The 20,393-nt window shown below is 38.1% G+C and overlaps 1 long non-coding RNA gene across 1 annotated transcript; it reads right to left on the minus strand.

The window, feature by feature from the left end:
* Positions 1 to 440: 440 nt before the first annotated feature.
* On the minus strand, positions 441 to 3,662 carry LOC147373938 (uncharacterized). Its single transcript, XR_015162252.1, has 2 exons — positions 3,535 to 3,662; positions 441 to 1,299 (listed from the first exon to the last, which is right to left on the minus strand). It is a non-coding gene; the product is annotated as an uncharacterized LOC147373938 (long non-coding RNA).
* Between the last annotated feature and the right edge of the window lie 16,731 nt (positions 3,663 to 20,393).

Genomic DNA, 20,393 nt, shown 5'->3' on the forward strand with positions numbered 1-20,393 from the left:
AATTTACACATTTAACTTCATTCTAAAACATGAATCTTTCCAACCACACCCCAAAATAATGAGTTTTTACTGTAATAGTATATAAAAGCAGGCTAGGTATTAAGGCAATTGGCCTTAACTGGGAGTGTCTAATCTATTATCTTAACAAAAACTACAATTTTTTCTGGATATGGCAAGCTGCAGATTTCTTAGAAAATTGGTAGCTACTTTTAAAATGATTTTCTTTTCCAAATTTGGGTCTTGACATACCTATACTTTTCCTGTCAAGAATGATGATTATAGAGACTTCCCTGGTGGTCCAATGGTTAAGATTCCATGCTGCTGATGCAGGGGGCATGGGTTCAAACCCTGGTCAGACAACTAAGATTACCACATGCTGCTTGACGTGCCCCCCACCCCCCAAAAAAAAGAATGATGATGATAGCCAAAGAAAACAACAGTTTAGGATATGATTTTAATAGTGAGGGCTGGATGTTAACGTTACAAACTTTAGAAAAAATAACGAATGTGCTTTCAAAGTCAGAAAATGGATGCTGATAATAACTTTATATAATCATTTATCTTCTCTGTATTAGATTATTTCTCAAGTAGCATCATTTCACAAAGGCTTATTTTCTGTTATTTATTTGATATCCATTACTTCTGTCAACTCTGAGGAATTATCTTCATAACAAAAATGTTTCACACTTAGTTTTGGTTCTTCCTTAGGACTTCCGTCTTTCTGCTTACATTGTGACTACTCTTGCATGCTACTTTATTTTTTAGAGCCTTTAGCATATTTATTTACTTCCCTGGTAGCTCAGATGGTAAAGCGTCTGCCAACAATGTGGAAGACCCCGGTCCGATCCCTGGGTCGGGAAGATCCCCTGGAGAAGGAAATGGCAACCCACTGCAGTATTCATGCCTGGAAAATCCCATGGACCGAGGAGCCTGGTGGGCTACAGTCTCTGGGGTCGCAAAGAGTCAAACACGACAGCTAATTCACTTTCACTTAGCATATTTATCATAGTTATTCTAAATTTCCAGTCTGATAATTCCAACAACCGACATGTTGTTCTGATGCTTTCTCTGTTTCTTCAAATTGTGTCCTTTTTGCCTTTTTTCATGCCTTGTAATTTTTTCCTTATGGCTGGACAGGATATGCCAAGTAAAAGGCTGTGCTGTATACAGGCCTTCGGTGGTGTGGTAAGATGGGGAGGCAGGAGCGGGTGTTCTACAGCCCTATGATTAGATCTCAGTCTTTTAGTGAGCCTTGCCCCTGGACTGTGGACTTCACAAGTGTTAGTTTTCTTCTCCCTGCTTAGGTGGGACGAGATGATTAGAGTGGGCTGGAGTTGGGTATTTCCCTTCCTGCAAGTCAGTTAGGCTCTGATATAATACCCCAACAGGATAGGCTCAGGTTAATCAGTTTATCCTGAGGGTAGGCCTTGTTAAGAACGAAGTGCTCTGGCAGGTTTCAAAATGGATCGTTTCCCTTTCCTCTCTCAGAAGCATGAGAGGGGTTCTCTGGTTGAGTTCTTGGAGATAAATTTCACAGTATTGCAGGGGATCCCCTATCACTGGGTCCCTTTGGAGTTTTTAACTCTCAGACTTGGCCACGCTGAGTCACCAGCAACTCATCAATTACAGTTCAGGTTATCCCACCTGGGCACTCTTTCCCACAGTTTCTGCTTGTGAGTCTCTGCTCTGGTAAGTCATGACTTCCTGAATTTGTCTATCTCTGCAGTCTTTTTACTTGTTAGGACAGATTGATGACTTCTAAGCTCCATGCATAATGTGTGGATCACAATAAACTGTGGAAAATTCTGAAAGAGATGGGAATACCAGACCACCTGACCTGCCTCTTGAGAAACCTATATGCAGGTCAGGAAGCAACAGTTAGAACTGGACATGGAACAACAGACTGGTTCCAAATAGGAAAAGGAGTACGTCACCCTACTTATTTAACATCTATGCAGAGTACATCATGAGAAATGCTGGGCTGGAAGAAGCACAAGCTGGAATCAAGATTGCCAGGAGAAATATCAATAACCTCAGATATGCAGATGACACCACCCTTATGGCAGAAAGTGAAGAGGAACTTGATGAAAGTGAAAGAGGAGAGTGAAAAAGTTGGCTTAAAGCTCAACATTCAGAAAACTAAGATCATGGCATCTGGCCCGATCACTTCATGGCAAATAGTTGGGGAAACAGTGGAAACAATGTCAGACTTTATTTTTTTCGGCTCCAAAATCACTGCAGATGGTGACTGCAGCCATGAAATTAAAAGACGCTTACTCCTTGGAAGGAAAGTTATGACCAACCTAGATAGCATATTCAAAAGCAGAGACATTACTTTGCCAACAAAGGTCCGTCTAGTCAAGGCTATGGTTTTTCCTGTGGTCATGTATGGATGTGAGAGTTGGACTGTGAAGAAGGCCGAGCGCTGAAGAATTGATGCTTTTGAACTGTGATGTTGGAGAAGACTCTTGAGAGTCCCTTGGACCCCAAGGAGATCCAACCAATCCATTCTAAAGGAGATCAGCCCTGGGATTTCTTTGGAAAGAATGATGCTAAAGCTGAAACCCCAGTACTTTGGCCACCTCATGCGAAGAGTTGACTCATTGGAAAAGACTCTGATGCTGGGAGGGATTGCGGGCAGGAGGAAAAGGGAATGACAGAGGATGAGATGGCTGGATGGCATCACTGACTCGATGGATGTGAGTTTGAGTGAACTCCGGGAGTTGGTGATGGACAGGGAGGCCTGGCATGCTGCAATTCATGGGGCTGCAAAGAGTCGGACATGACTGAGCGACTGAACTGAACTGAACTGAAGCTCCATGCATGCCAAACCAAACACTAGAAGTCAGCAGTTGATTCTTGATACCTAAAAAACTGGAAACTATTCAGTTGTCTATTAATAGAAAAATGGATTTAAAAACTTTAGCATATTCTATAAAGGAATACTGTTCAATAAGGAAAGGGAAAAAGTAGTAATACATCCAATAACACTGATGAATCTCAAAACAATACGCTGAATTAAAGAACGTTTTTATCTCCCCAAATTTTTTATATAAAGTTTTAATATAAATCACTGTATTTAAAATTCTAGAATAAGCAAAACTAATCTAGGGTAGAAAAAAATCAAAATAATTTTGATAGAGAGGAAGGGGATTTACTGGGAACAGACCATGAGAGAATCTTCTTAAGTAATGTTCTATATCTTGATAGGGATTGCACAGATATTTGCATTTGTGGGTGCAAATCTCAATATGTTCTTGAGATTTGAGCATGTTATTGTATGCTCAAAGCTACTGAAGTTTGATAATATGCATGCTGAAGTATTTGAGGAGAAATGCACTGATATCTATGTCTTAATTTGAAATACAGCAATTAAAAGATGAACTGATGGATGGATAGAGGATTGGATGGATAGATAATGTGATAATACAAATACAGAACATAAGAACTTAGAAGGTATACATAAATTTTTTCAAATTTTCTCAGTGTTTAAAAATTTCTCTCAAATATGTTAGAGTAAAAATGGGTACTTACAGAAATGTGATTAGGCAGACAAAGCTTTGGCCTTAAATTCAGAAGAAACTGAAGTTCAAATGACAACTCAACTACTTCCATCTGTGAACTCCTGAGCAAATTGCTGTCTTCAGCTAAGATTTCATATTCTGCAGAATGAAAATACTGACATTTAGGTTACAACGTTGTAAAGATGTTAAATCAGGATAGGATACCAGCTTTTAGACAGTTTTAAACTCCTCATCATCCCTTGAAATTTCTCATCAAGTATCATTCCAGAGATCACCCTGCTTTTGGAAAAGATTTTTGCAGTGAGTTTGAATATTTGAACTTGGAGACCTCTGCTGGTCTCTTTAAACTCCAGGATTTCATGTTTGGACAAGTCAGTGATTCCTAACTGAAATTTTTTTTCAGTTAAAAAAATAAAATTTTTTTTTGTAAAAAGCCTCTATATTTATTTTTCTTTATTTATGTGCACAACTTATTCATCAGGACATTACTGAGTTTAATGCTATACCCCTTCTCCTCTCTAATAACATAACAAGCTACACACAACTTTGAAAATTCACAGCAAATCTATAGCACCCCTCAAAAGAACATAGGAAGTATATTTTCTAATCTTGTACTTAATTGATAAATTTTCTTCTCAATATTATACAAATTCTCATAAGCCCTTTGAAGAAGAAATCTTTGATAGGATGAAGGAAACTCAAGCTCTGGAAAATATTCCACTTTTAAACCTCCAAAAAAAGGAAAGAACTTTGAGATTTATGGGCCATCAGAAGACGACAACAACAAAAAATCCAAAAAAAAAAAATTGTCAGGTTCAAAATAGAGGGCTTTTTAAGATAATTTTGTTAATTCACTATAAAAACTTAAAAGACTATGATATGGTTGTGATTTCAGAAAATTTGAATGAGCTTACATGAGAAATGCTCACTTCATGCTTTGTCATCATCATTGCTACCATTAATTATAGCTCATTACACTGACTGTGAAGAGAAAGAGCCTGCCTTGAAATGCCAACACAGCTGGGAAACACTGAAGATTTGGCATGCAGAACACAGATTTAATTTTTGCTCTTTCTATCAGAAGAGATTTTATAGCAAAAAGTACTATAATAGATGTACTTAACACTATCATAAAGAATGTTTAAATTTCATCTAGCTTATCTTTTGGAATGAAGCCTTTGGGGAAATAACAGCATTTTTTTAATAGTATGACTTTCAGGAATTTCTTAAGAATGAACAGTTTTTATTAAATGTTTTTTCTTAGTTTAATTAGTTTTTTATTAATAGTTTTTATTAAATGCTAATTAAATTGTTGAATATAAAGCTTATTATCTTAAAACACAGGAGAATTGTGTTTGGGTACATCTTTTAAAATATTACCTTTGAGAAAATCTGATTTCTCTATATCTAAAACAGCTACTTCAAAATGCTGACATTTTGAATTTTACTACAATTTTTAACCTCTCTCTTCCTTTTTTTAGTGCTGAAAAACTAAAACACCATTTCTCCAGTTTTGTTTTTTAAGCTAAGCTTCACTATTCATTTGAATTTCTATTCTCAGCTATAATAGAACAATAAATTTATAGATGAACATAATCATATAAAAATATACAAGAATAAGCTACATTTGTATGCATTTATGCTTAATCTAAAGGTTTCCCTCTTAAAAGATCCTTCCCCCAAGGTTTATATCTGTAGAGCTAAGAGAAATTGCAGTAATACAGAACACTGTCAATGCACTTTTTCTGATACTAAATGACTCTTCATATAAACAAAAGAAAGGAAAGAAAAGGAACACAAAACTTTCAGTATATGTTGTGCATATTAATAAGCTATCCAAAAAGACTATTTAACAATGAGTTATCATACAAACCTCTTCTATAACACCAGTTCTCAACTAAGGTTATTTTGCACTTCCAAGGGATATTTGGCAATGGCTAGAGACATTTTTCTTTTTTTATTGTCATGTTGTGGGGAGAGGCTTACTAGCATGAAGTGGATAGAGGCCAAGGATGCTGCTGGACATCCTACAATGTCCAGGACAGTCTCCAAAAACAAAGAATTATCCATCCCAAGATGTCAACAGTGTTATATAGGAGGATAGTAACTCAAATTCCAAAACCTATATGATCCATCAAATATAGAAAATTAGTAACTCAAATTCCAAAACCTGTATGATCCATCAAATATAGAAAATTAAAACAATTGATGAAGGTGGCAATGTAAATAACAGTACAGATAAAATAGTGTTGATAGAGGCCTGCATAAGCCTCCCCAATCTCACTTTAGTTCGTAGGTTTCTTTGACTGATAAAACAAGGAGCTGAGTCGTGTTGCTTATAGAAAATGTTAGTGCTCCTTCCTTGTCATAAAGACAAGGCATATCTTATGAAAACAAGATACCATAACAAAAAGAACAAACAGGGCTGCTATTGTTCCATCCCAAATTAGAAACAAACTTTTCTCACCTAAGATGTGGTAGAGTTTGGCACAAATTCACCTGACTGAGGTGTATGTTAGTCACTCAGTTGTATCTGACTCTTTGCAACCCCATGGACTGAGGCCCGCCAGGTTCTTCTGTCCATGGAATTCTCCAGGCAAGAATACTGGAGTGGGTTGCCATTTCCTTCTCGAAAACCCACCCAGGCTCCACTTGCAGAATGGTATCCAGTCAGAGCAAAGGCCGTGCTGTGGAGATGTATACATCCAGACAGCAAGCCTTTTTTAGCCATTTCCTTAGAGATTCTGCATGGACTACTAGTGGTCATAAAAGTTCACCCACTCACTACAGTCATCAAAGAATGCAAGGCAAGGCAGAGAGGAGGAACATTAGACAACGGTCAGAAATAAACTTTCTTTGTATTCACAAATCTCTCTGGATTAGGTAAGGGGCAAAGAAAGTCAATGCCAAAGAATGCTCAAACTACCGCACAATTGCACTCATCTCACACGCTAGTAAAGTAATGCTCAAAATTCTCCAAGCCAGGCTTCAGCAATACGTGAACTGTGAACTTCCAGATGTTCAAGCTGGTTTTAGAAAAGGCAGAGGAACCACACATCAAATTGCCAACATCCGCTGGATAATTAACAAAGCAACAGAGTTCCAGAGAAACATCTATTTCTGCTTTGTTGACTATGCCAAAGCCTTGGATTGTGTGGATCACAATAAACTGTGGAAAATTCTGAAAGAGATGGGAATACCAGACCACCTGACCTGCCTCTTGAGAAACCTGTATGCAGGTCAGGAAGCAACAGTTAGAACTGGACATGGAACAACAGACTGGTTCCAAATAGGAAAAGGAGTACGTCAAGGCTGTATATTGTCACCCTGCTTATTTAACTTCTATGCAGAGTACATCATGAGAAACACTGGGCTAGAGGAAACACAAGCTGGAATCAAGATTGCTGGGAGAAATATCAATAACCTCAGATATGCAGATGACACCACCCTTATGGCAGAAAGTGAAGAGGAACTCAAAAGCCTCTTGATGAAAATTAAAGAGGAGAGTGAAAAAGTTGGCTTAAAGCTCAACATTCAGAAAACGAAGATCATGGCATCTGGTCCCATCACTTCATGGGAAATAGATGGGGAAACGGTGGAAACAGTGTCAGACTTTATTTTTCTGGGCTCCAAAATCACTGCAAATGGTGACTGCAGCCATAAAATTAAAAGAGGCTTACTCCTTGAGAAAGTTACGACCAACCTAGATAGCATATTGAACAGCAGAGACATTACTTTGCCAACAAAGTCCGTCTAGTCAAGGCTATGGTTTTTCCAGTGGTCATGTATGGATGTGAGAGTTGGACTGTGAAGAAAGCTGAGTGCCGAAGAATTGATGCTTTTGAACTGTGGTGTTGGAGAAGACCCTTGAGAGTCCCTTGGACTGCAAGAAGATCCAACCAGTCCATCCTAAAGGAGATCAGCCCTGGGCGTTCTTTGGAAGGAATGATGCTAAAGCTGGCCACCTCATGCGAAGAGTTGACTCACTGGAAAAGACTCTGATGCTGGGAGGTATTAGGGGCAGGAGGTAAAGGGGATGACAGAGGATGAGATGGCTGGACGGTATCACTGACTTGATGGACGTTAATTTGAGTGAACTCTGGGAGTTGTTGATGGACAGGGAGGCCTGGCATGCTGCAATTCATGGGGTCGCAAAGAGTTGGACATGACTGAGTGACTGAACTGAACTGAACTGAACTGAGGTACTAGTGGAGAATAGACAGATGATAATGGTATCAAAGTGCTGTGTTGGCTCAAGCGCTTTGTTATGAAGCCTAAGACAATCCCATTTATATCATTTTTTCCCCAGCTTCATTGTGGCATAATTAACAAATAGAATTTTGAGTAATTACTTAAAAGTACTATGTGATTTAACATATATATACATTGTGAAAGGATTCAAGTTGACACATCCATCACTTAATTACCCTTTTTGCGGGGGAGAATGGGAATGCATAAGATCTATTCTTTTAGAAAATTTCAATTATACAGTACAGTATGATTAACTTTAGCATTATGCTATACATTATATTGGAGAAGGCAATGGCAACCCACTCCAGTACTCTTGCCTGGAAAATCCCGTGGACAGAGGAGCCTGGTAGGCTGCAGTCCATGGGGTCGCTAAGAGTCGGACACGACTGAGCGACTTCACTTTCACTTTTCACTTTCATGCATTGGAGGAGGAAATGGCAACCCACTCCCGTGTTCTTGCCTGGAGAATCCCAGGGACGGCAGGGCCTGGTGGGCTGCCGTCTATGGGGTCGCACAGAGTCAGACACGACTAAAGCGACTTAGCAGCATACATTATATCCTCAGAAATTATTCATCTGACAGAAAGTTTGTGTTGTACTTTTCGACCAACCATCATCCATTTTCACCATGCACTATACCCTATTTCTTCGACCAACCATTACCCACTATTCCTCACTCAGTATTTCCCAACCATCATTCTACTCTCCTGTTTAATGAGCTAAACTGTATTTTTTCTTTTTAATATTTTACACATATAAGTGATACCAAGCAGTATTTGTCTTTCTCTAACTTAGTTCACTTAGGAACATGTCCTCCAGACTTATTCATGTTGTTGTAAATGGCAGGATTTTTTTCCTTGTTAGGGTTAAATAGTATTCAAAAATGCATTATATCTATGAGTTATACCTCACACTTTATCCATTCATCTGTTGACAGACATTTAGGTTGTTTCCATACCTTGTCTATTGTGAATAATGGTTCAATGAATATAGGTATATACAGACATCTCTTTGAGACAATGATTTCATTTTCTTGAGATATACATATGTATCTACAGAAGTGGGACTCCTGGATCATATGGTGAGTTCTATTTTTAATTTCTTGAGGAACCTCCATACTATTTTTCATAATGAATTTTCCAGTTAACATATCCTTGCCAGCATTTATCTCTTTTCTTTTTGATAATAACCATACTAACATTTTGGAGAAGGCAATGGCATCCCACTCCAGTACTCTTGCCTGGAGAATCCCATGGACAGAGGAGCCTGGTAGGCTGCAGTCCCTGGGGTCACTAAGAGTTGGTCACGACTGAGCGACTTCACTTTCACCTTTCACTTTAATGCACTGGAGAAGGAAATGGCAACCCACGCCAGTGTTCATGCCTGGAGAATCCCAGGGATGAGGGAGCCTGGTGGGCTGCCGTCTATGGGGTCGCACAGGGTCGGACATGACTGAAGCGACTTAGCAGCAGCAGCAGCATACTAACATTTTTGATCATTGTGAATTTGATTTACATTTCCCTGATGATTAGTAATGTTGAGCATCTTTTCATGTACCATTTCATCATTTGGCCATTTGTATGTCTTCTTTGGAAAAATTTCTATTCAATTCTTTTTCCCATTTTTAAATTGTTTTTTTTTTTTTGTATTGATTTATATGAGTTCCTTATATATTTTGGATTTTAACTCCTTATCAAGCACATGGTTTGCAAATATTTTCTCAAGTTCTAAAGCTTACCTTTTTGTTGGTTTCCTTTGCTGTGCTGAACATTTTTAGCCTAAGGTAATTCTGCTTGTTTATTTTTACTTTTGTGCTTTTGATGCCAAATCCAAAACATCATTGCCAAGACCAATATCAGGAGCTAATCCACACTGTTTTCTTCTAGGAGTTTTATAGCTTCAGCTCTTAGATTCAAATCTTTATTCCCTTTTGAGTTGGTTTTTGTTGTGTATGTTGCAAGATAGGGGTCAAATTTCATTCTTTGCATGTGACTATCCAGTTTTCCCAACACTATTTATTGAAGATACTATCCTTTACCTACTGCATATTATTGGTGCCTTTATTGTAAATGATGTTATATACATGGGTTTATTGTTTATTTGTAAGCTCTGTATTCTGTTCCATTGATATCTGTGTCTTATGCCAATACTACGGAGAAGGCAATGGCAACCCACTCCAGTACTCCTGCCTGGAAAATCCCTGGAGGAGCCTGGTAGGCTGCAGTCCATGGGGTCGCTAAGAGTGGGACACGACTGAGCGACTTCACTTTCACTTTTCACTTTCATGCATTGGAGAAGGAAATGGTAACCCACTCCAGTGTTCTTACCTGGAGAATCCCAGGGATGGCAGAGCCTGGTGGGCTGCCGTCTATGGGGTTGCACAGAGTTGGACACAGCTGAAGTGACTTAGCAGCAGCAGCAGCATGCCAATACCATACTGTTTTGTTTACTATAGCCTTGAATTGCAGTGTGAGGTTGAGTCCCATTATGTCTTGCATCTCAGAAAAAGAAGCCTAGAATTGTACTTCCAAATTCAAATAAATGAACAATGAGAAATTCAAAGAAGATGCAAAGCAAATACAGTTAAGAATCATGGAAAGGTTAGGCAGCAATGGGAGGAGAGGTGTGGAGTACAGGGTAGAATGAGGATTCCATTGAGCCAAAGAAAAGGTGGCTGTAGTGAGTTTTACCATAGTTAAGTAGCCACAGGAGGAGCTATTTATTGAAAACTTTCAGATATAGACTGGGATTGGACCTCAAGTAAACAAGTAGAGCGGATACTCAGCATTTTTCCAGAGTATACTAAGTAGGCAAGGTTTCATAAGAATCACTAGATAAAGGCTTTGATTAGCGACATGTTTTTGTAGGTGAATATGTGGAAACTGAGAGCAAAGGTCCTAAACAATGACATGAAGAATCCTATGACCCGTGGTAGAAAAAAAGAGGAATCCAACTTGGACAAGAACAAAGAAGACTGACTCCCTTGCCACATGGCTAAAACTTTTAACCAGATTCTAATCAAAAAGATTTGTGAGAAACTGATAGGAAAAAGCCCTTGTAATAGGAATCATTGGTAAGGTTAAGGAATCTCAGTCCACACACTCAACACTGCAAAAACTATTTCAACATTTTATGTAAGCTAATTCAACTCTGGAAACCTGTTGACCTTGCTGATAAGAAATTCAACCCAATTATAGTGGTCCTCCTTCCTCACTGCAAGGTTGTACAGAGGTGCACATAGGCCATTGGTCATTTATCAATTAACCTGTATTGATAATTATTCTTCCAGTTAGCCTACTCCTCTGGCCTCTGCTTCATCCACACCACATTTGGGATTTGGGAACCTTCAGGGATGATGGGAACCCTAGTCATAAGGACCTGATGCCTCTCTGCAATCCCCACATGGAAAAATGAACCATTCCCAAACCCACAGACATCTGCCCCTCCCAATCCCTGAGAAATATTCCCATCTCTCTGTGTTAAGTATCCTTCTCCCTCTAAAAGTTTCCTCTTCAAACAACTTAAGCTGTTGTCAAAGAGAGAATAGGCTTTGCATTCAGACTCTTCTGCTTTCCAATTTCTGCAGTTTCTAAGGCAGGATATGATCAAGCTTAGTAACCTGCTTACACCGAGAAGAAAGGAAAACTATAGGGAGAACACATTTTAGTAGATTTTTTTTTTAATACATTGTTCTGCAGTCCCGCTAAGTTGTGTCTGACTCTTTGTGAGCCCATGGACTGCAGCACGCCAGGCTCCTCTGTCCTCCACTACGTCTGGATTCATGTCATTGTGTCAGTGATGCTATCTACATAACCAGGTATCTTTTTATACATAGTTTATCAGTAAGAGCTACAACTTCAGTGTAAAAGCGCCACCAAGTGGTAAATGATGATATAGTCATATCAACATTCAAATCTCAGTGTTAGAATTAACCACCTGAGAGGCTATGGGACAGTCAGTCTTGGTCAAAGAACTCCAATCCTGTGTGTGCCCGTGTTAACAAGTCAGAACTGATTTCACCGTCGCACAATAGTGATAACTGAGCTCTAGAGTGGAATCTGGAATTCCACCATCATTTTCTTTGCTGTTGCACTTCAGAAACTGTTGCCTAGTGAAGCTGGAAATCCACTAAATCAAAGTGTACATATAGCTGCTTCGCTTTGTTGTATAGCAAAAACTAACACAACACTGTAAAGCAATTATACTCCACTTTTTAAAAAGTGGACAAAAGCAGCACCACGTTTGCAATCACTGGGACTGTAGCCACTACAGAAGGTTATTTTAACATTTTTGTCAGTTATTCACCTTTTGTCCACCGACCTTGCCCTAGATTCATTCTTAGCCTTTCTTTGTGCCCTGCTCTGTATTCCAAGATGTCCAGCCCCATGGGCTGCACATTGCCAACTGGCTCCCATTTGTATTCAGCCAGTTGGAGACATGGGGAAATTAGAAGCTGCAAGGATAAAGAGGTTTGTGTATTACCCATTCCCAAGTTCTCTAAGATGTGTTTCTGATAGTGTTTTGAATTCCTCTACAACTAGTTTCTTTTTTGTACTCCTTGTCTACAAACTCCAGTTTCATTGGTGTAGCAATGGCATTTCTATATTGCTAATCCCTAAACTCCTACATTTGTTGATTTCCTTAATCCTGCTTATTTTCTTAATCTTTCCTTAATCTTGGAATTTAATAATGCCTTAAATTCTTTATTCATTAAAGTCTCTTACATCATCTGAGTTTGATCTTTCTGGAACCTTGATTGTAACAATGAATGTTCTACACATTACACATATTACATGTGTTTTTTAAATCACTCCAATCATTCTTTTCAAGTTCTGATAGTAGATGAAATTCTGCATAAACAGTGCTTATCAGAAGAGGACCAGTAAAGGAGATAACTCACTGCCACCCACCTCAAAAACACTAAAGCAGCTACAGTTTAGCAGTTAAAGGATTACCTTCCATATCACAAAGATTAATAGGAAACATGAATAACAAAATCTCCTTAAAACTTTCTGTAATATAGAACGTTCGCTAATGCCAATAGAATTAAACTAATCTAGCGCTAGATCATTTCATTTGAACAGTCATTTCCACTCCTGATGTGTCTGTCATATCACTGTGGTATTTTCAATATATAGCAGGGATGAAGATTTATTAGACAGTTTTCTGCACCCACAGGTTATGCTGATCTCAGCAGTGTTAGCAAGCTGAAAGAAATATTGTATGAGGGCAGCGTTTGTTCTACAGAAAAAAATCTAAGCATATTTCTTACTTATTTAAATTTGCTCATGTAAACAATTTTCCACAGATAAGTGAACAGTAAATGCGTTTGCAATGTGCTACTGCATTCTTACACACTGCAGATGAGATGGGAACCGTGTTGCTATAAATAAAAAGTGACAGGCCATGACAGTGCCCTCCTCTGTGACTCCTCTCCTCCTGAGCATCCACGCGGTGGAGAAAGGTTCTGCTACACACATGGCAGGGGAATTGAATGTTCATAGAATTTGCTGACAGTTGGTGAATGAACCTTTCAGCTCTGAGCACAAAGGTCATCTTTGCTCTAAATTCAGTAGGTTTAATCTGATTTGGTTAATTACAACTATAGTGCCTGCAAAAGTAAGTCAAGAAAAAAGAATCATATTATGAGCAATCCATATATTTAAGTTTCAACCATGTTCTCTCCAGTGTGGAGTTTTGTCACCACCTTAGGGCAAAAAAGACTTACACAACCCCTTTGGTATGAAATCCAAATTTTAAACAAGTTAATGTGGCTTACTTTTTTAAAAGTCTGCATACTATTTATTATCATTTGTAAGTATCTATTGATAATATAGACACATACTTTCAGAGTAAAATTTAAAATTGTTGAGACATGACTCCTTATGGAACTTAAAATTTGTCTTACATAAGTCAAATTCATAGTAAATTCTGAGAGACTGCTCAAAAAAGTAATTGTATTACCTCCACTGCTTTAAGGATTTTTTTCACTTATATGCTAGTTATGTGCAAGGTCTTAGACAAAATATTCACTTCATTATCTAGATCTGGCATCTACAAATATATTTTCATTTTTATTAACTTATTTATTTTAATTGGAAGCTAATTAATTTATAATATTGTAGTGGTTTTTGCCATATGTTGATATGAATCAGCCATGGGTGTACATGTGTCCCCCATCCTGAACCCCTCTCCCACCTCCCTCCCCATCCCATCCCTCTGGGTCATCCCAGTGCACCAGGCCTGAGCTCCCTGTCTCATGCATTGAGCCTGGACTGGCAATCTATTTCACATATGGTAATATACATGTTTCAATGCTATTCTCTCAAATCATCCCACCCTCACCTTCTCCCACAGAGTCCAAAAGTCTGTGTCTCTTTTGCTGTCTCACATATGGGGTCATCGTTACCATCTTTCTAAATTCCATATATATGCGTTAATATACTGTATTGGTGTTTTTCTTTCTGACTTACTTCATTCTGTATAATAGGCTCCAGTTTCATCCACCTCATTAGAACTGATTCAAATGAGTTCTTTTTAATAGCTGAGTAACATTCCATTGTGTATATGTACCACAACTTTCTTATCCATTCATCTGCTGATGGACATCTAGGTTGCTTCCATGTCCTAGCTATTGTAAATGGTGCTGCAATGAACATTGCGATATCTCTTTCAATTCTGGTTTCCTCAGTGTATATGCCGAGCAGTGGGATTACTGGGTCATTTTAAGGAATCTCCACACTGTTCTCCAAGGTGGCTGTACTAGTTTGCATTCCCACCAACAGTATAAGAGGGTTCCCTTTTCTCCACACCTTCTCCAGCATTTATTGTTTGTAGACTTTTTGATAAGCAGCCATTCTGACTGGCATGAGATGGTACATCATTGTGGTTTTGATTTGCATTTCTCTGATAATGAGTGATGCTGAGCATCTTTTCATGTGTTTGTTAGCCATCTGTATATCTACTTTGGAGAACTGTCCGTTTAGTTCTTTAGCCCATTTTTTTGATTGGGTCGTTTATTTTTCTGGTATTGAGCTTCATGAGCTGCTTGTATATTTTTGAGATTAATTCTTTGTCAGTTGTTTCATTTACTAGTATTTTCTCCCATTCTGAAGGCTGTCTTTTCACCTTGCTTATAGTTTCCTTCATTGTGCAAAAGCTTTTAAGTTTAATTAGGTCCTATTTTGCTTTTATTTCTATTACTCTGGGAGGTGAGTCATAGAGGATCCTGCTGTGATTTATATCAGAGAGTGTTTTGCCTATGTTTTCCTCTGGGAGTTTTATAGTTTCTGGTCTTACGTTTAGATCTTTAATCCATTTTGAGTTTATTTTTGTGTATGGTGTTATAAAGTGTTCTAGTTTCATTCTTTTACTCGTGGTTGACCAGTTTTCCCAGCACCATTTGTTAAAGAGATTATCTTTTCTCTATTGTATATTCTTGCTTCCTTTGTCAAAGATAAAGTGTCTATAGGTTCATGTAGTTATCTCTGGGCTTTCTATTTTGTTTCATTGATCTATATTTCTGTCTTTGTGCCAGTACCATACTGTCTTGATGACTGTAGCTTTGTAGTATAGTCTGAAGTCAAGCAGGTTGATTCCTCCAGTTCCATTCTTCTTTCTCAAGATTGCTTTGGCTATTCGAGGTTTTTTTATTTCTATACAAACTGTGAAATTATTTGTTCTAGTTCTATGAAAAATACCGTTAGTAGCTTGAAAGGGATTGCATTGAATCTATATATTTCTTTGGGTAGTATACTCATTTTCACTATATTGATTCTTCTGATCCATGAACACAGTATATTTCTCCAACTATTTGTGTCATCTTTGATTTCTTTCATCAGTGTTTTATAGTTTTCTATATATAGGTATGGATGTGAGAGTTGGACTGTGAAGAAATTGGAGCAGCAAAGAATTGATGCTTTTGAACTGTGGTGTTGGAGAAGACTCTTGAGAGTCCCTTGGACTGCAAGGAGATCCAACCACTCCATCCTAAGAGATCAGTCCTGGGTGTTCTTTGAAAGGATTGATGCTGAAGCTGAAACTCCAATACTTTGGCCACTTGATGCAAAGAGCTGACTCATTGGAAAAGACCCTGATGCTGGGAGGGATTGGGGGCAGGACGAGAAGGGGACGACAGAGGATGAGATGGCTGGATGGCATCACTGAGTCGATGGACATGAGTTTGAGTGAACTCCGGGAGTTATTGATGGACAGGGAGGCCTGGCGTGCTGTGATTCATGGGGTCACAAAGAGTCGGACACGACTGAGTGACTGAACTGAACTGATATATAGGTCTTTTGTTTCTTTAGGTAGATTTATTCCTAAGTGTTTTATTCTTTTCGTTGCAATGGTGAATGGAATTGTTTCCTTAATTTCTCTTTGTTTTCTCATTGTTAGTATATAGGAATGCAAGGGATTTCCATGTATTAATTTTGTATCTTGCAACTTTACTATATTCATTGATTAGCTTTAGTAATTTTCTGGTGGAGTCTTTAGGGTTTGCTATGTAGAGGATCATGTCATCTGCAAACAGTGAAACTTTTACTTCTTCTTTTCCAATCTGCATTCCTTTTATTTCTTTGTCTTCTCTGATTACTTCAAAACTATGTTGAATAGTAGAGGTGAGAGTGGGCACCCTTGTCTTGTTCCTGACTTTAGGGGAAGTGTTTTCCATTTTCACCATTGAGGATAATGTTTACTGTGGGTTTATCATATAAGGCTTTGATTCTATTGAGGTATGTTCCTCCTATGGCTGCTTTCTGGAGGGTTTTTATCGTGAATGGATGTTGAATTTTGTCAAAGGTTTTCTCTGCATCTATTGAGATAATCGTATCTTTTTTTGGTTTTGTCTTTCAATTTGTTATCTTTCAATTTGTTAACCTTGTTTCTTGAGGTGTATCACATTGATTGATTTGTGGATACTGAAGAATCCCTGCATTCCTGGGATAAAGCCCACTTGGTCATTATGTATGGTCTTTTTAATATGTTGTTGGATTCTGTTTGCTAGAATTTCATTGAGGATTTTTGCATCTATGTTCACCCCCACATCAGTGATATTGGCCTGTAATTTTCTTTTTTGTGTGTGTGGCATCTTTTGGTATTAGGTATTTGGTTTTGGTATTAAGGTGATGGTGGCCTCATAGAATGAGTTTGGTAGTTTACCTTCCTCTGCAATTTTCTGGAAGAGTTTGAGTAGGATAGGCTTTAGCTCTTCTCTAAATTTTTGGTAGAATTCACCTGTGAAGTCATCTGGTCCTGGGCTTTTGTTTGTTGGAAATTTTTGATTACAGTCTGATTTCTGTGCTTGTGATGGGTCTGTTAAGATTTTACATTTCTTCCTAGTTCAGTTTTGGAAGGTTATACTTTTCTAAGAATTCGTCCATTTCTTCCACGTTGTCCGTTTTATTGTCATAGAGTTGCTGATAGTAGTCTCTTATGATCCTTTGTATTTCTGTGTCATCTGTTGTGATTTCTCCATTTTCATTAATTTTTTTCTTGATGAGTCTTGATTGTGGTTTGTCTATTTTATTTATCTTCTCAAAGAACCACGTTTTAGTTTTGTTGATTTTTACTATAGTCTCATTTGTTTCTTTTTCATGTATTTGTGCCCTAGTTTTTATGATTTCTTTCCTTCTACTAACCCTGGGGTTCATTTCTCATTTTTCTAGTTGCTTTAGGTGTAAAGTTATTTATTTGATTTTTCTCTTGTTTCTTGAGGTAAGCTTGTATTGCTATGAACCTTCCCCTTAGCATTGCTTTTACTGAATCCCATAGGCTTTGGGTTGTCATGTTTTCATTTTCATTTGTTTCTATGCATATTTTGATTTCCTTTTTTATTTCTTCTGTGATTTGTTGATTATTCATAAGCATGTTGTTTAGCCTCCATATGTTTGTATTTTTAATAGTTTTTTTTTCCAATAGTTGACATCTAATCTTACCACATTGTGATCAGAAAAGATGCTTGAAATGATTTCAATTTTTTAAAATTTACCAAGGTTAGATTTATGGCCCAGGATGTGATCTATCCTGGAGAACGTTCTGTATGCACTTGAGAAAAAGGTGAAATTCATTGTTTGGGGGTGAAATGTCCTATAGATATCATTAGGTCTAACTGGTCCATTGTATCATTTAAAGTTTGTGTTTCCTTGCTAATTTTCTGTTTGGTTGATCTATCCATAGGTGTGAGTGGGATATTAAAGTCTCCCACTATTATTGTGTTACTGTTAATTTCCCCTTCCATACTTGTTAGCATTTGCCTTATGTATTGAGGTGCTCCTATGTTGGGTGCATATATATTTTAAATTGTTATATCTTCTTCTTAAATTGATCCTTTGATCATTAAGTAGTGTCCTTCTTGTCTCTTTTCACAGCCTTTATTTCAAAGTCTATTTTATCTGATATGAGTATTGGTACTCCTGCTTTCTTCTGGTCTCCATTTGCATGAAATATATTTTTCCAGCCCATCACTTTCAGTCTGCATTTCCTCTTCTTTGTTAATTTTGGCTTCCTCTGTTTGCAAGTCTCTTCAGCGTCTAATTTCTGCCCTGACAAAAGGGGGCAAAGGTGGTCACTTATTTAGACTCACTTGTTCAGTTATGTTGTGGGGCAGAAGGAACACTGCAAACAAATATCACTGGCGTGTGCGGGGAGTGCTCACAGTGTATGGTCCACACTGGTTAAACATTGATTGCTGTGTTTGAGGTGGGTCTCTTGTAGACAGCATATATAGGGGTCTTGTTTTTCTATCCATTCACCCAGTCTATGTCTTTTGGTTGGGGCATTCAACCCATTTACATTTAAGGTAATTATTAATAAGTATGGTCCCATTGCCATTTCCTTTGTTGCTTTGGGTTTGAGTTTATAAACATTTCCTGTGTTTCCTGTCTAGAGAAGATCCTTTAGCATTTGTTGAAGAACTGGTTTGGTGGTGCTGAATTCTCTCAGCTTTTGCTTGTCTATAAAGCTTTTGATTTCTCCTTCATATTTGAATGAGATCCTTGCTGGATATAGTAACCTGGGTTGTAGGTTATTTTCTTTCATCACTTTAAGTATGTCCTGCCATTCCCTTCTGGCCTGAAGAGTTTCTATTGAAAGATCAGCTGTTATCCTTATGGGAATCCCCTTGTGTGTTATTTGTTGTTTTTCCCTTGCTGTTTTTAATATTTGTCATTTGTGTTTGATCTTCATTAATTTGATTAATATGTGTCTTGGGGAGTTTCACATTGGGTTTATCCTGTTTGGGATTCTCTGGGTTTCTTGGACTTGGGTGGCTATTTTCTTCCCCATTATAGGGAAGTTTTTAACTATTATCTCCTCAAATATGTTCTCATGCCCTTTCTTTTGTCTTCTGGGACTCCTATGATCCGAATGTTGGGGGCATTTAACATTGTCCCAAAGGTCTCTGATGTTGTCCTCATTTCCTTTCATTCGTGTTTCTTTTTCCCTCTCTGCTTCATTTATTTCCACCATTCTATCTCCCACCTCACTTATCCTATCTTCTGCCTCAGTTATTGTACTGTTGGTTCCCTCCGGAGTGTTTTTGATCTCATTTATTGCATTATTCATGATTGATTGACTCCTTTTTATTTCTTCTAGGTCCTTGTTAAACATTTCTTGCATCTTCTCAATCCTTGTCTCTAGTTTATTTATCTGTAACTCCAATTTGTTTTCAAGATTTTGGATCATCTTTACTATCATTATTCTGAATTATTTTTCAGGTAAACTCCCTATATCCACCTCTTTTGTTTGGTTTGATGGGCATTTATCATGTTCCATTACCTGCTGAATATTTCTCTGCCTTTTCATTTTGTTTGATTGCTGTGTTTGGGGTGGTCTTTCTGTAGGCTGGAAGTTTGTGAATCCTTTTTATTGTGGAGCTTGCTTCCTGTGGGTGGGGTTGTATTAGTGGCATGTCAAGGTTTCCTGGTTAGGCAAGCTTGCATTTGTGTTCTGGTGTGTGGAGCTGGATCTTTTCTCTCTGGAGTGCAATGAAATGTCCAGTAATGAGTTTTGAGGTGTCTATGAGTTTTCTATGGCTTTGGGCAGCCTGTATTTTAATGCTCAGGGCTGTGTTCCTGCATTGCTGGAGAATTAGCATGGTATGTCTTGTTCTGGAACTTGTTGGCTCTTGGATGGAGCTTAGTTTCGTGTAGGTATGGAGGCTTTTGGATGAGTTCTTGTCTACTAATGTTCCCGGGAATCAGGAGTTCTCTAGTGTTCTCAAGTTTTGGATTTAAGCTTCCTGCCTCTGGCTTTCAGTCTTGTCCTTACAGTAGCCTCAAGACTTCTCCATCCATATAGCACAGATGATAAAACATCTAGGTTAATGGTGAAAAGATTCTCTACAGTGTGGGACACCCAGAGAGGTTCACAGAGTTACATGGAGAAGAAAAGAGGGAGGAGGGAGATAGAGGTTACCAGAAGGAGAAGAGGGGGAGTCAAAAGGGGAGAGAGCAATCAAGCCAGTAATCACACACCTAAGTGAACATGGATACTGAAGATTAGATTCTTAAAGGTACAAAATTGATAACAAAATACCAAAAAGCAAAGATTAAAAATCTAGAGTAGAGGTTTGACTCTCAAAAATACAATACTAAAAATACAAAACAAAATCAATCAC

This window comes from Bos grunniens, chromosome 4 (genome assembly GCF_055505025.1).
Source record: "Bos grunniens cultivar Pamir isolate PY7600 chromosome 4, Bosgru_T2T1.0, whole genome shotgun sequence".
In the NCBI taxonomy this organism is placed as follows: domain Eukaryota; kingdom Metazoa; phylum Chordata; class Mammalia; order Artiodactyla; family Bovidae; genus Bos; species Bos grunniens.